Source organism: Entelurus aequoreus, linkage group LG01 (genome assembly GCF_033978785.1).
Source record: "Entelurus aequoreus isolate RoL-2023_Sb linkage group LG01, RoL_Eaeq_v1.1, whole genome shotgun sequence".
Classification (NCBI taxonomy): Eukaryota; Metazoa; Chordata; class Actinopteri; order Syngnathiformes; family Syngnathidae; genus Entelurus; species Entelurus aequoreus.
In genome coordinates this window covers 87,713,741-87,729,344 of record NC_084731.1, presented here as the reverse complement: position 1 = coordinate 87,729,344, position 15,604 = coordinate 87,713,741, and the positions used below count along the sequence as shown (strand labels likewise).

General features: G+C 41.9%; 1 protein-coding gene across 3 annotated transcripts in view; it reads right to left on the bottom strand.

Moving 5' to 3' along the window:
- Positions 1–15,604, bottom strand: part of nrp2a (neuropilin 2a) — a 199,613-nt gene that overhangs the window by 81,512 nt on the left and 102,497 nt on the right. The window lies entirely within an intron of this gene.

Sequence of the window (15,604 nt, the reverse complement as noted above, 5' to 3'; positions counted from 1 at the left end):
TGCCATATTTATTATTGAAGTCACAAAGTGCATTATTTTTTTTTAACATGCCTCAAAACAGCAGCTTGGAATTTGGGACATGCTCTCCCTGAGAGAGCATGAGGAGGTTGAGGTGGGCGGGGTTGAGGTGGGGGCCTGGGGGTAGTTCTTCTGTTGTGTTTATGTTGTGTTAATATAAATAAAATAGTGAACATACAAGACAACTTGTCTTTTAGTAGTAAGTAAACAAACAAAGGCTCCTAATTAGTCTGCTGACATATGCAGTAACATTTTGTGTTATTTTCCATTCTATTATTTTGTCAAAAGGACAAGTGGTAGAAAATGAATTATTATTAATTTGGGTATTAATTCGATACCAGCGGACCTGTACTTTTCAGAGGCGGTATAGTACCGAAAATGATTCAATAGTATCGCGGTACTATAATAATACCTGTATACCGTAAAACTAGAGATGTCCGATAATGGCTTTTTTGCCGATATCCGATATTCTGATATTGTCCAACTCTTAATTACCGATTTCGATATCAACCGATACCGATATATACAGTCGTGGAATTAACACATTATTACGCCCCGCTGGATACATTAAACAATGTAACAAGGTTTTCCAAAATAAATCAACTCAAGTTATGGAAAAGAAATGCCAACATGGCACTGCCATATTTATTATTGAAGTCACAAAGTGAATTATTTTTTTAACATGCCTCAAAACAGCAGCTTGGAATTTGGGACATGCTCTCCCTGAGAGAGCATGAGGAGGTTGAGGTGGGCAGGGTTGGGGGGCGGGTGTATATTGTAGCGTCCCGGAAGAGTTAGTGCTGCAAGGGGTTCTGGGTATTTGTTCTGTTGTGTTTATGTTGTGTTACGGTATGGATGTTCTCCCGAAATGTGTTTGTCATTCTTGTTTGGTGTGGGTTCACAGTGTGGCGCATATTTGTAACAGTGTTAAAGTTGTTTATACGTCCACCCTCAGTGTGACCTGTATGGCTGTTGATAAAGTATCGGCAGTCCGATATTATCGGACATCCTAGTTTTAATGCTATTCCGCTTTGATTGTTTCATAATTTTGCCCATCATTTACAATTACTTACAGTTACATGTCTTTCACTTCTATGTGTTCGCTTACCGTAATAGTGAAAAACTGCTAGTACGAGGCGGCTAACAATACAGGTAATGTCAGGACCCATTGTCCGGGTCATGTCTTGATTTATGTTTAGTAGCTTTTTCCCTATGTTTTAGTCTTGTTTCCAATCTAGATCCTCTTTCCTTTCGTTGACTTTTCGTTGCAATGGACAATAATTCTCCACAACCTGCCTGTGTTTAGTAGTTAGTGTTCCCACCAGCTGTTTTGGTTAATCACTCCACTTTACAGTATATTTCTCAGTCACCCAGCACAAGTTGCTGGGTCAATGTTTGCTACAAGCGACAAGCTACGTTCTTCCTTTGCGTCTGTTTAGTTTGCCTTCAACTGCTACAGTTTTTCGTTATTTTTAGCTTAAACATTTTTACCTGCACTTCGCCTCCTGCTAGTCCTTTGCATCCTGAGAAATGCGACTTTTGTCAACGCGACCAGATCGTGACCGGTAATTGGGATTGATCTATTTCGCCTTTAAAGCGCTCTGAAAAAACAACGCTCCATTTACATACCAAGCTATAGCGACACTGTTATTGTAAGAGCTAATACAGAGGGACTACTTTTTTGGGCGCTGCTCCTCCCTACACTAGCGAGTAGCCAGCTACTAGTTACTCACGAGCTTGAGCTGCCAATAACATATTTTGTGGAGGCGCTGCTTCTGCTCCTGCTGTATTGCCTTTGAGTAACAAAAAAAGTAAATGCGAAAATATCAATAATGACTCACACAAAGTGGGTCGACTTTGAAAATCCACACACGATCAACTTAATCGTATATGGCTCCCAACCAATGGATCGTAGCATAAGACCACTGCAACATTGCTATAAAGCATTTTCTATTTGAGGAGTGAGGACAATTCTGTATGTTTGTGCTGAAAGATACAACCATCCCATGTTAAAAGTGTAGCAATAGTGCGACATGATAACGCTCTAAGGCTCTTACAAAGAGGTACAACACAGGACGCGGTCTCTAAGTTGAGTTTGTTGCCCAGGAAAGAAGTTACAATAATGCTTAAAATGAGCAAAATACTGTGCCTGATACTACATTACATACGTACTTACAGCATGTTTATACAACATTGTTGGATGTTTTAGAGGGATTTATACTCCAATTAAATCTTACTAATTCAAAATAAATTCCTGAATGTTTTTTTCCAATAGACGTTGGTCATGTTTACACTACTCAACAAGATACTGTCGTTACTTTTATCGACCACTATGTAGAACGGCTAGTAAGAAATGTACGCTTGAATGCAGACGACCCTCTTTTTGGAATAAACTGCACCAGCTCTTCAATCTACAACTGCATTTTAGTCTTTTAAAAAACAATTCAAGACAGTGTTGGAGTTGGAGGAAATTCTGATCATGATGTTTGCTGTATATCAGGGGTGGCCGCACCTTTTCAGCAGGCGAGCTACTTTTCAATTGACCAAGTCGAGGGGTTCTACCTCATTCATATATATAATTTATATTTATTTATTTATGAAAGAGACGTTTTTGTTAACAAGTTAAATGTGTTTAATGATAATACAAGCATGTTTAATTAACACATATAGATTCCTTTCTTTCATGAAGACAAGAATATAAGTTGGTGTATTACCTGATTCTGATGACTTGCATTGATTGGAATCAGACAGTAGTGATGATAACGTACACATTTTCAAATAGAGGAGAAAAAAAAAGTCCTCCTTTCTGTCCAATACCACATGAAAGTGGTTGGTTTTTGGCATCTTATTTGTCCAGCTTCCATACTTGTTTTTATACACTTTACAAGAAATACATTGGCGGCAAACTCCGTAGCATGCTAGCTTGTGCACGCCAGCTTTCTGAGACTCTTATTTTGTTAGCGCAGGCAGGATGAATCAGCGCTTTTATTGTGAAGATAGGAACTGTGCAGTCGGCCTTTAGAGTTTTCGACGGCAAGTACGGCGCGAGAGTCTGTTGAAATAAAAAGTGTTTCCCGCCTTCCTGTCGGTCATTTTTTCTTAATAATGATCCGGCAGCAGCCGGCGTCATTTCACAAGACCCTCGGGTGCCGTGAATGTCAATCAAGTGACGAAAGTGACTAACACACCCTCCACGATCGACCGGCAGCTCGCGATTGACGTAATGGGCACCCCAGCTGTGTATATGTTTGACTATAGACTTGTCTGCATTTAACCTTTCCCGCACATGTGTTTCGTTCTACATTGTACATTGTGCAAAGAAATAAATGAATAAATAAAAAATTTGGTAACACTTTAGTATGGGGAACATATTCACCATTAATTAGTTGCTTATTAACATGCAAATTAGTAACATATTGGCTCTTAATTAGTCATTATTAAGTACTTATTAATGCCTTATTATGCATGGCCTTATTATACAACCAGTAAGCCGGTAACACTTTAGTATGGGGAACATATTCACCATTACTAACCCTAACCCTAACCCGAACCCTAACCCTAACCAAATAACTCTAAATTAAAGGCCTACTGAAATGCGATTTTGTTATTTAAACGGGGATAGCAGGTCCATTCTATGTGTCATACTTGATCATTTCGCGATATTGCCATATTTTTGCTGAAAGGATTTAGTAGAGAACATTGACGATAAAGTTCGGACCGGAAGTAGCAGACGATATGCGCGTGACGTCACCGGTTGTGGAGCTCCTCACATCTGCACATTGTTTACAATTATGGCCAGCAGCAGTGAGAGCGATTCGGACCGAGAAAGCGACGATTTCCCCATTAATTTGAGCGAGGATGAAAAATTTGTGGATGAGGAAAGTGAGAGTGAAGGACTAGAGGGCATGCCACAAATGAATCCCGCATAACAAACACCTCCCCCCTCCCGTCCATATAACCCGCCAATACAACTCAAACACCCGCACAACACACTCAATCCCACAGACCAAATTACCGTTCACCTCCCCAAAGTTCATACAGCACATATATTTCCCCAAAGCCCCCAAAATTACGTACGTGACATGCACATAGCGGCACGCACGTACGGGCAAGCGATCCAATGTTTGGAAGCCGCAGCTGCGTACTCACGGTACCGCGTCTGCGTATCCAACTCAAAGTCCTCCTGGTAAGAGTCTCTGTTGTCCCAGTTCTCCACAGGCCAATGGTAAAGCTTGACTGTCATCTTTCGGGAATGTAAACAATGAAACACCGGCTACGTGTTTGTGTTGCTGCAGCCGGCCGCAATACACCGCTTCCCACCTACAGCTTTCTTCTTTCTGTCTCCATTGTTCATTGAACAAATTGCAAAAGATTCACCAACACAGATGTCCAGAATACTGTGGAATTTTGCGATGAAAACAGACGACTTAATAGCTGGCCACAATGCCGTCCCAAAACGTCCTCTACAATCCGTGACGTCACGCGCAGGCGTCATCATACCGAGACGTTTTCAGCAGGATATTTTGCGCGAAATTTAAAATTGCACTTTAGTAAGCTAACCCGGCCGTATTGGCATGTGTTGCAATGTTAAGATTTCATCATTGATGTATAAACTATCAGACTGCGTGGTCGGTAGTAGTGGGTTTCAGTAGGCCTTTAAGTCTTTGCTACTTAGAATATGTTCCCCTAGTGTCCAAATAACTCTAAATTAAGTCCATACTAAAGTGTTACCAAAAATGTATAGGCAAAATAGCCCTGATTACCAGCATTGTTAGTCGCCTCTTACTAGCGGTTTTTCACTATTTAGAAGGCGTAAGGATTGGGGATGATTGGGAAAAATTGCTAAAAATTTGTAGTTCCCCTTTTAAACATATCAACAAACATCCAACAGAGATAATTCCTCTTGAAAGTCCTGTTTCCATACATCACAGCTTAATTGGTTTACCATTGCAGCCCTTCCTCTCACTTGTGAGGGTGCCTGGTCCATGCAGCCTCAGCAGTGTTCTCCTTGGAGCTGACTACACCGCAGGGGGATGTGGAGAGGTCTGCACAAGCCATTATTGGACTGATTTTTCCTTCATTTGTGTTGTCCACCCCCTCATCTTTCTCCGTCAATTACACTCCTCGCAACCCCCCCGCCACATTTCTTCTGCCTCCCTCCCTCTGTCTCGGCCTCTCCAGCCATGACCTCCACTCCTTTTCTTTCCCGCTATGAAGATGTTGACAGCAGGGAACGGTTCCAGCTGGCCGCTCGCTGCGGCGGCTGCTGAGAACTACTATGTGTGTGTGTGTGTGTGTGAGAGCGAGCGTGTACATGTAGAAACTCATCAAGTAATGAGGTGCATATGTGAATGGTGGGATTTTAAATCGTCACGTCACACAGGTGCCAATTGGAGAATGTGTCGGAACAAAAAGAAGCATTCAAGCACGTACTGACAGACACTTGCTGATGCGGCAAAAAACTGATATCATTTACCTATCGACTAGAGATCAACCGAGAAGGTTATTTTTAGGGGAGATACCGATTATTAGTCGTCAAGGAAGTCCATAACCGATATTTGGAGCAGATATTAATTTGCAGTAAATGCTATTTAAACATGAATAGTACAGGTCAGTCAACAGATGGACAAGGCTTTAAGTCAGGGGTGTCAAACGTACGGCCCGAGGGCCGGATCAGGCCCGTGAACAGGTTTTATCCGGCCCGCGGGATGAGTTTGCTAAGTATGAAAATTACCCTGAATTTTTTAAATGAAAAAAAACAGCTGTCCTAAATGTGTCCACTGGATGTCGCAATAGCAATTCTTTGTATCTTTGTAGATGATGCTACATATGTCCAAAAAAAGCCACATGTGAGTACATCAGTCGAGGAAAAAGATCAAACTACATAAATAACATTCTGTAATTTGATTTTGATATAATTATTTTATCTTGATAGATTGAAAATGAACACCAATGAGTTGACTGATGAACATGATCACATAATGTATTCAGAAAATATAAATAACAACAAATAAAGTATATGTACTGTTAACCGCAACAGGTAATTGTAAAAAAAATAAACAAGAACATTATGATTTGTCGCAATTTCATAAATAGTATATGTCAGTCAACAGCTGGACAAGGCTTTAAGTCAGGGGTGTCCAGGGGTGTCAAACGTACGGTCCGGGGGCCGGATCAAGCCCGCGAACAGGTTTTATCCGGCCCGCGGGATGAGTTTGCTAAGTATAAAAATTACCCTGAAATTTTTGAATGAAAAAAACAGCTGTTCTAAATGTGTCCACTAGATGTCGCAATATAAATTATTTGTATCTTCGTAGATGATGCTACATATGTACAAAATAAACCGCATGATGTTAGTACATCAGCCGAGGAAAATGATGAAAATACATAAATAACATCCTGTAATTTGATTTTTGATATCATTCTTTTATCTTGATTTTATCTTGGTTCTTGAGCAATGCTTATTTATGTACTTCAATAATTATTGATTTTTTCAAATACTGAATACTGGTAGGGCAGCACGGTGGAACAGGGGTTAGTGCATGTGCCTCACAATACGAAGGTCCTCAGTTCAATCCCGGGCTCGGGATCTTTCAGTGTGGAGTTTGCATGTTCTCCCCGTGACTGTGTGGGTTCCCTCCGGGTACTCCGGCTTCCTTCCACCTCCAAAGACATGCACCTGGGGATAGGTTGATTGGCAACACTAAATTGGCCCTAGTGTGTGAATGTGAGTGTGAATGTTGTCTGTCTATCTGTGTTGGCCCTGCGATGAGGTGGCGACTTGTCTAGGGTGTACCCCGCCTTCCGCCCGAATGCAGCTGAGATAGGCTCCAGAAACCTCTGCGACCCCGAAAAGGACAAGCGGTAGAAAATGGATGGGATGGATGAATACTGGTATTATATGTCCATATATTGTCTCTGCAGTTCTGTTGTACTATCAACAGGAAATGTCACTTTATCTGCAAGTTAAAAAAGTCACACATGAAAACAGCCACACAATAGTTTTCAGTGCTGCGTTAAAGGACAACTACGGGGGTAAAATCCTCGCCATTAAAAGCCTACTGAAACCCACTACTACCGACCACGCAGTCTGATAGTTTATATATCAATGATGAAATCTTAACATTGCAACACATGCCAATACGGCCGGGTTAACTTATAAAGTACAATTTTAAATTTCCCGCTAAACTTCTGGTTGAAAACGTCTATATATGATTACGTATGCGCATGACGTCAATCGTTGAAACGGAAGTATTCGGACCCCATTGAATACAATACAAAAAGCTCTGTTTTCATCTCAAAATTCCACAGTGTTCTGGACATCTGTGTTGGTGAATCTTTTGCAATTTGTTTAATGAACAATGTAGACTGCAAAGAAGAAAGTTGTAGGTGGGATCGGTGTATTAGCGGCGGACTACAGCAACACAACCAGGAGGACTTTGAGATGGATAGCAGACGCGCTAGCCGCCGACCTCACCTTGACTTCCTCCGTCTCCGGGCCGCCGACCGCATCTATGATCGTCGCTCCGTCGATCGCTGGAACGCAGGTGAGCACGGGTGTTGATGAGCAGATGAGAGCTGGCGTAGGTGGATAGCTAATGTTTTTAGCATAGCTCTGTGAGGTCCCGTTGCTAAGTTAGCTTCAATGGCGTCGTTAGCAACAGCATTGTTAAGCTTCGCCAGCCTGGAAAGCATTAACCGTGTATTTACAGGTCCATGGTTTAATAGTATTGTTGATTTTCTGTCTATCCTTCCAGTCAGGGGTTTATTTCTTTTCTTTCTATCTGCATTTAAGCCGATGTGCTATCACGTTAGCGCCGTAGCTAAAGAGCTTCGCCGATGTATTGTCGTGGAGATAAAAGTCACTGTGAATGTCCATTTCGCGTTCTCGACTCTCATTTTCAAGAGGATATAGTATTTATAGTGGTTTAAAATACAAATCCGTGATCCACAATAGAAAAAGGACAAAGTGTGGAATCCAATGAACCCTTGTACCTAAGTTACGGTCAGAGCGAAAAAGATACGTCCTGCACTGCACTCTAGTCCTTCACTCTCACGTTCCTCATCCACAAATCTTTCATCCTCGCTCAAATTAATGGGGTAATCGTCGCTTTCTCGGTCCGAGTCGCTCTCGCTGCTGGTGTAAACAATGGGAAATGTGAGGAGCCTTTCAACCTGTGGCGTCACGCTACTTCCGGTATAGGCAAGGCTTTTTTTTTATCAGCGACCGAAAGTTGCGAACTTTATCGTCGATGTTCTCTACTAAATCCTTTCAGCAAAAATATGGCAATATCGCGAAATGATCAAGTATGACACATAGAATGGATCTGCTATCCCCGTTTAAATACCATTTTTTTATTTCAGTAGGCCTTTAAAGGACCCCCTGACGAGAAATGAGCTTCAACCACTTAGGGGCTCTTTGGGGGGGGCTTAGAATGGTGAGTTTGTACCGTGCGGCCGGTGGATGAACGGTCACAGAAGATTTCACTAAGGCCCACAGGGACCGCGGGTAGGAACCCGGCTGGCGACGAGAGTGAAAATAGAGTAGCTTCAGTCGACTCCAAAGTGCGACTGGCATCGACACAAAGACCTAGCACTGTCATAAATTAGAGCGCATACATCACTTGAGAGTTGCGTCACGCAAAAATGAATATATAAATACACATATATATGCTGTCACCTTGCCTTGATGGTCATCAAAAACAGATGGATGCTTAAATTCAAGTTAGATTCATGCAATAAAATTAATCTCTTTGCTTGGCAGGACTTCATGCTCTGTTGAGAACAAGCCACATTACAAGGAAGCCGTCTTTTCAGTTGGGGGAAAAAAAAATCACACACAGTTAAAAAAAAAAGTAATTCCGTCATTGTTTTCTAAACCCAGACAGATGAGGAGACACTGGGATTGCAAAGACGAGACAGACCTCATATCTGTTTGCACGCACACATCTCCAGACGCAGCCATCAGCCGGAGGTCATTGAAAGGCAAAAGTGGGTTGACGGCTTCTAACAAACTACACAGATGTTGCTGCTTAGTTTTTTAAGTCCGATCCGTGTTTCATTCGGGTAATCTCCGCATCAGATACCCCCTACTGGCCCCACCCAAACCAATCATTGGACAGCGCAGAAGGGGTCCACATGGTCAAATGTGTACGTGTCTGTGTGGATTAACCCTTCCACAGAGCCCCTATCCTCCCTACGCACTTTCATTTCCCATTTGGCGACCTCAACCCACATAGGTGTGATGGAGGCGCACCATGACAACAACCTCATGCACTGCCTGGGAATATTCGCAATCATAGAACCCGTATATTCTCAGGACATTGAATCGATAGCAATTTGACTGTCTAAGAGGACGTTTGGCCTCCCATCTGAGCAAGCTTCATAAATTCATGCTCTCAAAAGACTAGCTAGAACGGCACTAGTCTTGACTAGAGTTAGAGCTCGAATAGACATGATCTGTTAATGTGCATGGACTTCATCAAGACTAGGGTGGGCAAGTCTTGACTAAAGACAGAGCTCGGAAAGGACTTTATGCTCAATGACTAGATAAGACAGTTGTAGTCTCGACGAAACCAGAGATAAGGCTTGAATATACTTTATTAGTCAATGTTCAAAAACTAGATAGGTTGTTAGCGCCTAAATATACTTCATCAGTTAAACTCAAAGAGTAGATACGACAGCTCTAGGCTAGGATTAGAGCAATGCTCAAAGACCAGATAGTCCTGATTTGACTAGGGCTAAGACTTGAATAGACTTAATCAGATAATGTTCAACTCTAGTCTCAAATAGAGTTAGAGCTATAAATAGACCTGTTCAGGTATAGTGCATAGACTGGATCAGTTGATGCTGAAAGACTAGCTATGACAGCTCGTCTCAACTATATTAAAGCTAGGCTCAAATAGACTTAATCAACTCATTCTCAAAGACTGAATATGAAAGTCTCGACTAGAGTGACAGCTCAAATAGACTTTAACTAGTTAATGCTCAAAGACAAGATAAGACAGCTGTGAAAAGCAAAGACTAGGACAGTTCTAGTCTGGACTCAACCAGAGATAAGGCTAGCATAGACATAATCAGTTAATGTTCAAAGACTAGATTGGTTGTTAGCGCTTAAATAGACTTCATCGTTAATACTGTGCATAGACTTAATCAGTTGATGCTCAAAGACTAGATAGGGCGGCTCTTTCTCGACTAGATTAGAGCTAAAGCTCAACTAGACTTAATCAACTAATGCTCAAAGACTAGATAGGGCATGTCTCGACTAGAGTTAGAGCTTGAATAGATTTTAACTAGTTAATGCTCAAAGACTAGATAAGTCGGCTGTGAAAAGCAAAGACTAGGACAGTTCTATTCTGGCCTCAACCAGAGATAAGGCTTGCATAGACTTCATTAGTTTATGTTCAAAGACCAGATAGGTTGTTAGAGATTGAATAGACTTCATCGGTTAATAATCAAAAGTAGATACGACAGCTCTAGACTAGGGTTAGAGCAATGCTCGAAGACTGGATAGTCTAGACATGACTAGGGCTAAGACTTGAATAGACTTCATCAGGTAATGTTCAAAGACTAATTAGAACAACTCTAGTCTCAACTAGAGTTAGAGCTCAAATAGACTTATTCAGGTATTGTGCATAGACTTAATCAGTTGATGCTCAAAGACGAGATTGGACAACTCTAGCCTCGTCTAGACCAGTATGGTCCTATCTAGTCTTTGACTGACTAACGGATGACGCCTGCTCGGATAACAGTTGAAATTACTTCTAAAACAACCAGATACAGTTAGACTATGGTTGGAGCAATAATCAAAGACTAGATAGGACAGCTGTAAACTCTGCTACACTAGAGCTAAGGCTTGAATAGACCTATCAGTTAATGTTTAAAGACTACATAGGACAACGCTAGTCTTAACTACAGTTAGAGCTCAAATAGACTAAGTCAGGGGTCGGCAACCTTTACCACTCAAAGAGCCATTTTGGCAAGTTTCACAAATTAAAGAAAGAGATGGGAGCCACAAAAAAAAATTACAATTTAAAATGAAAAACACTGCATACAGAGCTTAGATGCTTTGTGCTATATTAACCAGGGGTCTCCTACACACGCACCGGCACGCACTTTAATGTGGACATTTGATGTTAGTGCAGCCCGCGAGTTTGAATGGATAGCGCTTGATAGTGTCATACTCGCCATCCTCTCATTTTTCCCGGATGACTCCCGAACATCAGAGCGTGATGACACTGCATTTGGCGCCCTCTACAGTCTGCCCCAGCAGTGTACCTGCTTGACCACACGTAAGTGACAGCAGGGCGTACTACCTCAGCAACCACACATCTTACACTGACGGTACCAATACCCAGAATCCCATGCAGCACTAACTCTTCCGTACTGGTCCGCAGCCACACATCTTACACTGACGGTACCAATACACATCTTACACTGACGGTACCAATACCCAGAATCCCATGCAGCACTAACTCTTCCGCTCAACCAACGCAAGGAGAGGGGGGGGGGGGGGGGGGGGGTGATGTGTGGGGGGGTTGTGGTAGCGGGGGTGTATAATCTAGACCGGAAGAGTGAGGGCTGCATGGGATTCTGGGTAATGGTTGTGTTGTGTTTATGTTGTGTTACAGTGCAGATGTTCTCCAGAAATGTGTTTTTCATTCTTTTTGGTGTGGGTTCACAGTGTGGCGCATATTTGTAACGTTAACAATGTTAAAGTTGTTTGATACGGCTACCGTCAGTGTAAGCTGTGTGGCTGATGAGTAAGTACGCTTTGCTGTCTCCTGTGTGAGCAACTAATAACAACATGCAACATGTGGCTGGACTGGCACGCTGTATGTAAATGCTATAGAGGACAATTACTGCAGTGCAATTAGGGCACGCCCTTTATTTAGTATCTATAGTCTAAATAGGATTATTTATTCACTGGGAGTTATCTATGAGAGACACTGAGATCCATAAGTCTCCTGGGAAAATCGGGGGGGGTCGGCAAGTATGTAGCTGAGCCGCATCAGAGTGGTCAAAGAGCCGCATGCGGCTCCGGAGCGCGGGTTGCCGACCCCTGGACTAAGTTAATGCGCAAAGATGAGATAGGACAGCACTAGACTAGGGTAAAAAGTGCTCAAGACTACATAGGACAACTATAGTAGTCTCGACTACACTAGAGCTCGATTAGACTTCATCCGTTAATAGGCAAATACACATAGGATAGCTCGAGTCTCTACTAGACTAGATTTAACACAGAGGTGTCTCAACTATACGAGAGCTAAGGATCGAATAGACTCAAAACAGTTCATGCTTAAAGACTGGATAGGACAACTGTGCAAAGACATATTGCATCTCTATTATCAACTAGACTAAACTGGAATAGACTTCTTCAGTTAACGTTCATAGACTACCAGATGGGACAACTCTAGTCTTTACAGCTCAAATAGACTTTTGTCAGTTCATGCGCAGAGACTATATAGGACATCGCTCGTCTCGACTAGACTAGAACTCATAGACTTCAACAATTAATGCAAAAAGACTGGATAGGACAGCTCTAGTCTCGACTAGGCTAGGGCTTCAATAGGACTCCATCAGTTAATGCTCAAAGACGAGATTGGACAACTCTAGCCTCGTCTAGACCAGTAATGTCCTATCCAGTGTTTTGACTGACTAACGGATGACACCTGCTCGGGTAACAGTTGAAATTACTTCTAAAACAACCAGATACCAGTTAGACTATGGTTGGAGCAATAATCAAAGACTAGATAGGACAGCTGTAAACTCTACTACACTAGCTAAGGCTTGAATAGACCTATCAGTTAATGTTTAAAGACTACATAGGACAACGCTAGTCTTAACTACAGTTAGAGCTCAAATAGCCTAAGTTAATGCGCAAAGATGAGATAGGACAGCACTAGACTAGGGTTAAAAAGTGCTCAAAGACTAGATAGGACAACTGTAGTAGTCTCGACTAGACTAGAGCTCGATTAGACTTCATCAGTTAATAGGCAAAATAATAAGCAAAGCAAAAACCACATAGGATAGCTCGAGTCTCAACTAGACTAGAGTTAACACAGAGGTGTCTCAACTATACTAGAGCTGGATAGGACAACAGTGCAAAGACATATGGCATCTCTGTTATCAACTAGATTAAAACTAGAATAGGCTTCTTCAGGTAACGTTCATAGACTACCAGATGGGACAACTCTAGTCTCAACTAGACTAGAGATATAGCTCGAATAGACTCGAGTCATACCAAAGACTATAAAAATGGTACCCATTACCTCCCCGCTTGGCACTCAGCTTTAGGGGTTGGAATTGGGGGTTAAATCACCAAAATGATTCGCGGGCGTGGTTACCGCTGCTGCTCAATGCTCCCCTCACCTCCCAGGGGGTGAACAAGGGGATGGGTCAAATGCAGAGGACACATTTCACCACACCTAGTGTGTGTGTGACAATCATTGATACTTTAACTTTAATTTAACTTTGTCAGTTCATGCGCAGAGACTATATAGACATCGCTCGTCTGGACTAGACTAGAACTTCATCAATTATTGCAAAAAGACTGGATAGGACAGCTCTAGTCTCGACTAGGCTAGAGCTTCTATAGACTCCATCAGTTAATGTTCAAAGACTAAATAGACTGGACTACAGCTAGAACTCCAATAGACTTCATTAGATACTAGTGCTTAAAGACTAGATAGGACAATTATAGCCTCGACTACTAGTACTGTCCTATCTAGTCTTTGACTGGCTGACTCATACAATGTCTACTAAGACAACCAAAACAGTCCAGTTACAATCCATGCAATGTCCTGAAAACCTCCTGCACTGCACATACGGTATATTCATGAATAAACTTGCATTATGTGCGCGCCAGTGTTGGAAAGATAACAGATAGCACAGCCGGAAAAGGGCACACAGAGGACGCCATTGTTCTTGTTTGTCAGATTGCCCCCGTGTCTCTGTTGCCATCTCTCCCCCCCTCCCTCCCATCATCTGTTCCTTTGCCTTATGACCAAAGTCATGACCCGGGTGAAGAAGGTCCAGGAATGCAGCGTGCAACTGCATTACAGTGCGGTTCAGTTCAGTTCACAGTGTGGGTCGTGTTAAAGGGGAAGTCAAAGATGTCAGTACCAAAATGGAATGGGCGGTCAGATTAGGGTTTAACGTTCCAAAGTAGTGTTGTAACGATACCAATATTTTGGTACCGGTACTAAAATGATTTTGGTACTTTTCGGTACTTTTCTAAATAAAGGGGACCACAAAAAAATTGCATTATTGGCTTTATTTTAAAAAAAATCATAGGGTACATTAAACATATGTTTCTTATTGCAGTTAATTCCTTAAATAAAAGAGTGAACATACAAGACAACTTGTCTTTTAGTAGTAAGTAAGCAAACAAAGGCTCCTTATTAGTCTGCTGACATATGCAGTAACATATTGTGCCATTTGTCATTATTTTGTCAACATTATTAAGGACAAGTGGTAGAAAATGTATTATTAATCTGCTGACCTGTCTCCGCTTGGATGGTCTCCTGCTGGCCCCACTGTGGACTGGACTCTCACTATTATGTTAGATCCACCATGGACTGGACTCTCACTATTATGTTAGATCCACTATGGACTGGACTCTCACTATTATGTTAGATCTACTATGGACTGGACTCTCACAATATTATGCTAGATCCACTCGACGTCCATCTGCGGTCCCCTCCAAGGTTTCTCATTGTCCCATTGGGTTGAGTTTTTCCTTGCCCTGATGTGGGATCTGAGGATGTCGTTGTGGCTTGTGCAGTCCTTTGAGACACTCGTGATTTAGGGCTATATAAGTAAACATCCATTGATTGATTGATGGATACTTGTTCATTTACCGTTAATATCTGCTTACTTTCTCTTTTAACATGTTCTATCTACACTTCTGTTAAATTGTAATAATCACTTATTCTTCTGTTGTTTGGTACTTTACATTAGTTTTGAATGATACCACACATTTTTGGTATCAATCCGATACCAAGTAGTTACAGGATCATACATTGGTCATATTCAAAGTCCTCCTGTGTCCAGGGACATATTTCCTGAGTTTATAAACATAATATACATTTTTTTTAAACGAAAGAAGATCGTCGTAATCATAGTAGTATCAACTAGATACGTGCCTGTACTTGATATCATTACAGTGGATGTTAGGTGTAGATCCACCCATGGTGTTTGTTTACATTTTGATGCCGGTGAGCTACGGTGTGTAGTGAAGCATGTTTAGCTATACCTCGTCCTGCAGGGATGATACTTGTAAGAAACGTACTTTATTTGTCGCCATGGAGGCGAGGATTAGTGATTTAGAAGTAGCTAAAACACTGCCGACTGGGGGCTGAATGTTACCCGCTAGCTAGCTAGCCATGTCTTAAAGGTGTTTCAGTGTTATAACTACACCTTTATCTTTAGTTTTTAAGCAAAAATGCATCCGTTCTCCCTTTTCTGTCTACAAACGTTTGTACACACTGTGTCTGTTTGTAAGTACTCCTAAGTACTCTGTGATTTCAGAGACGGTATCGTACCGAAAAGGATTCATTATTATCGCGGTACCATACTAATACCG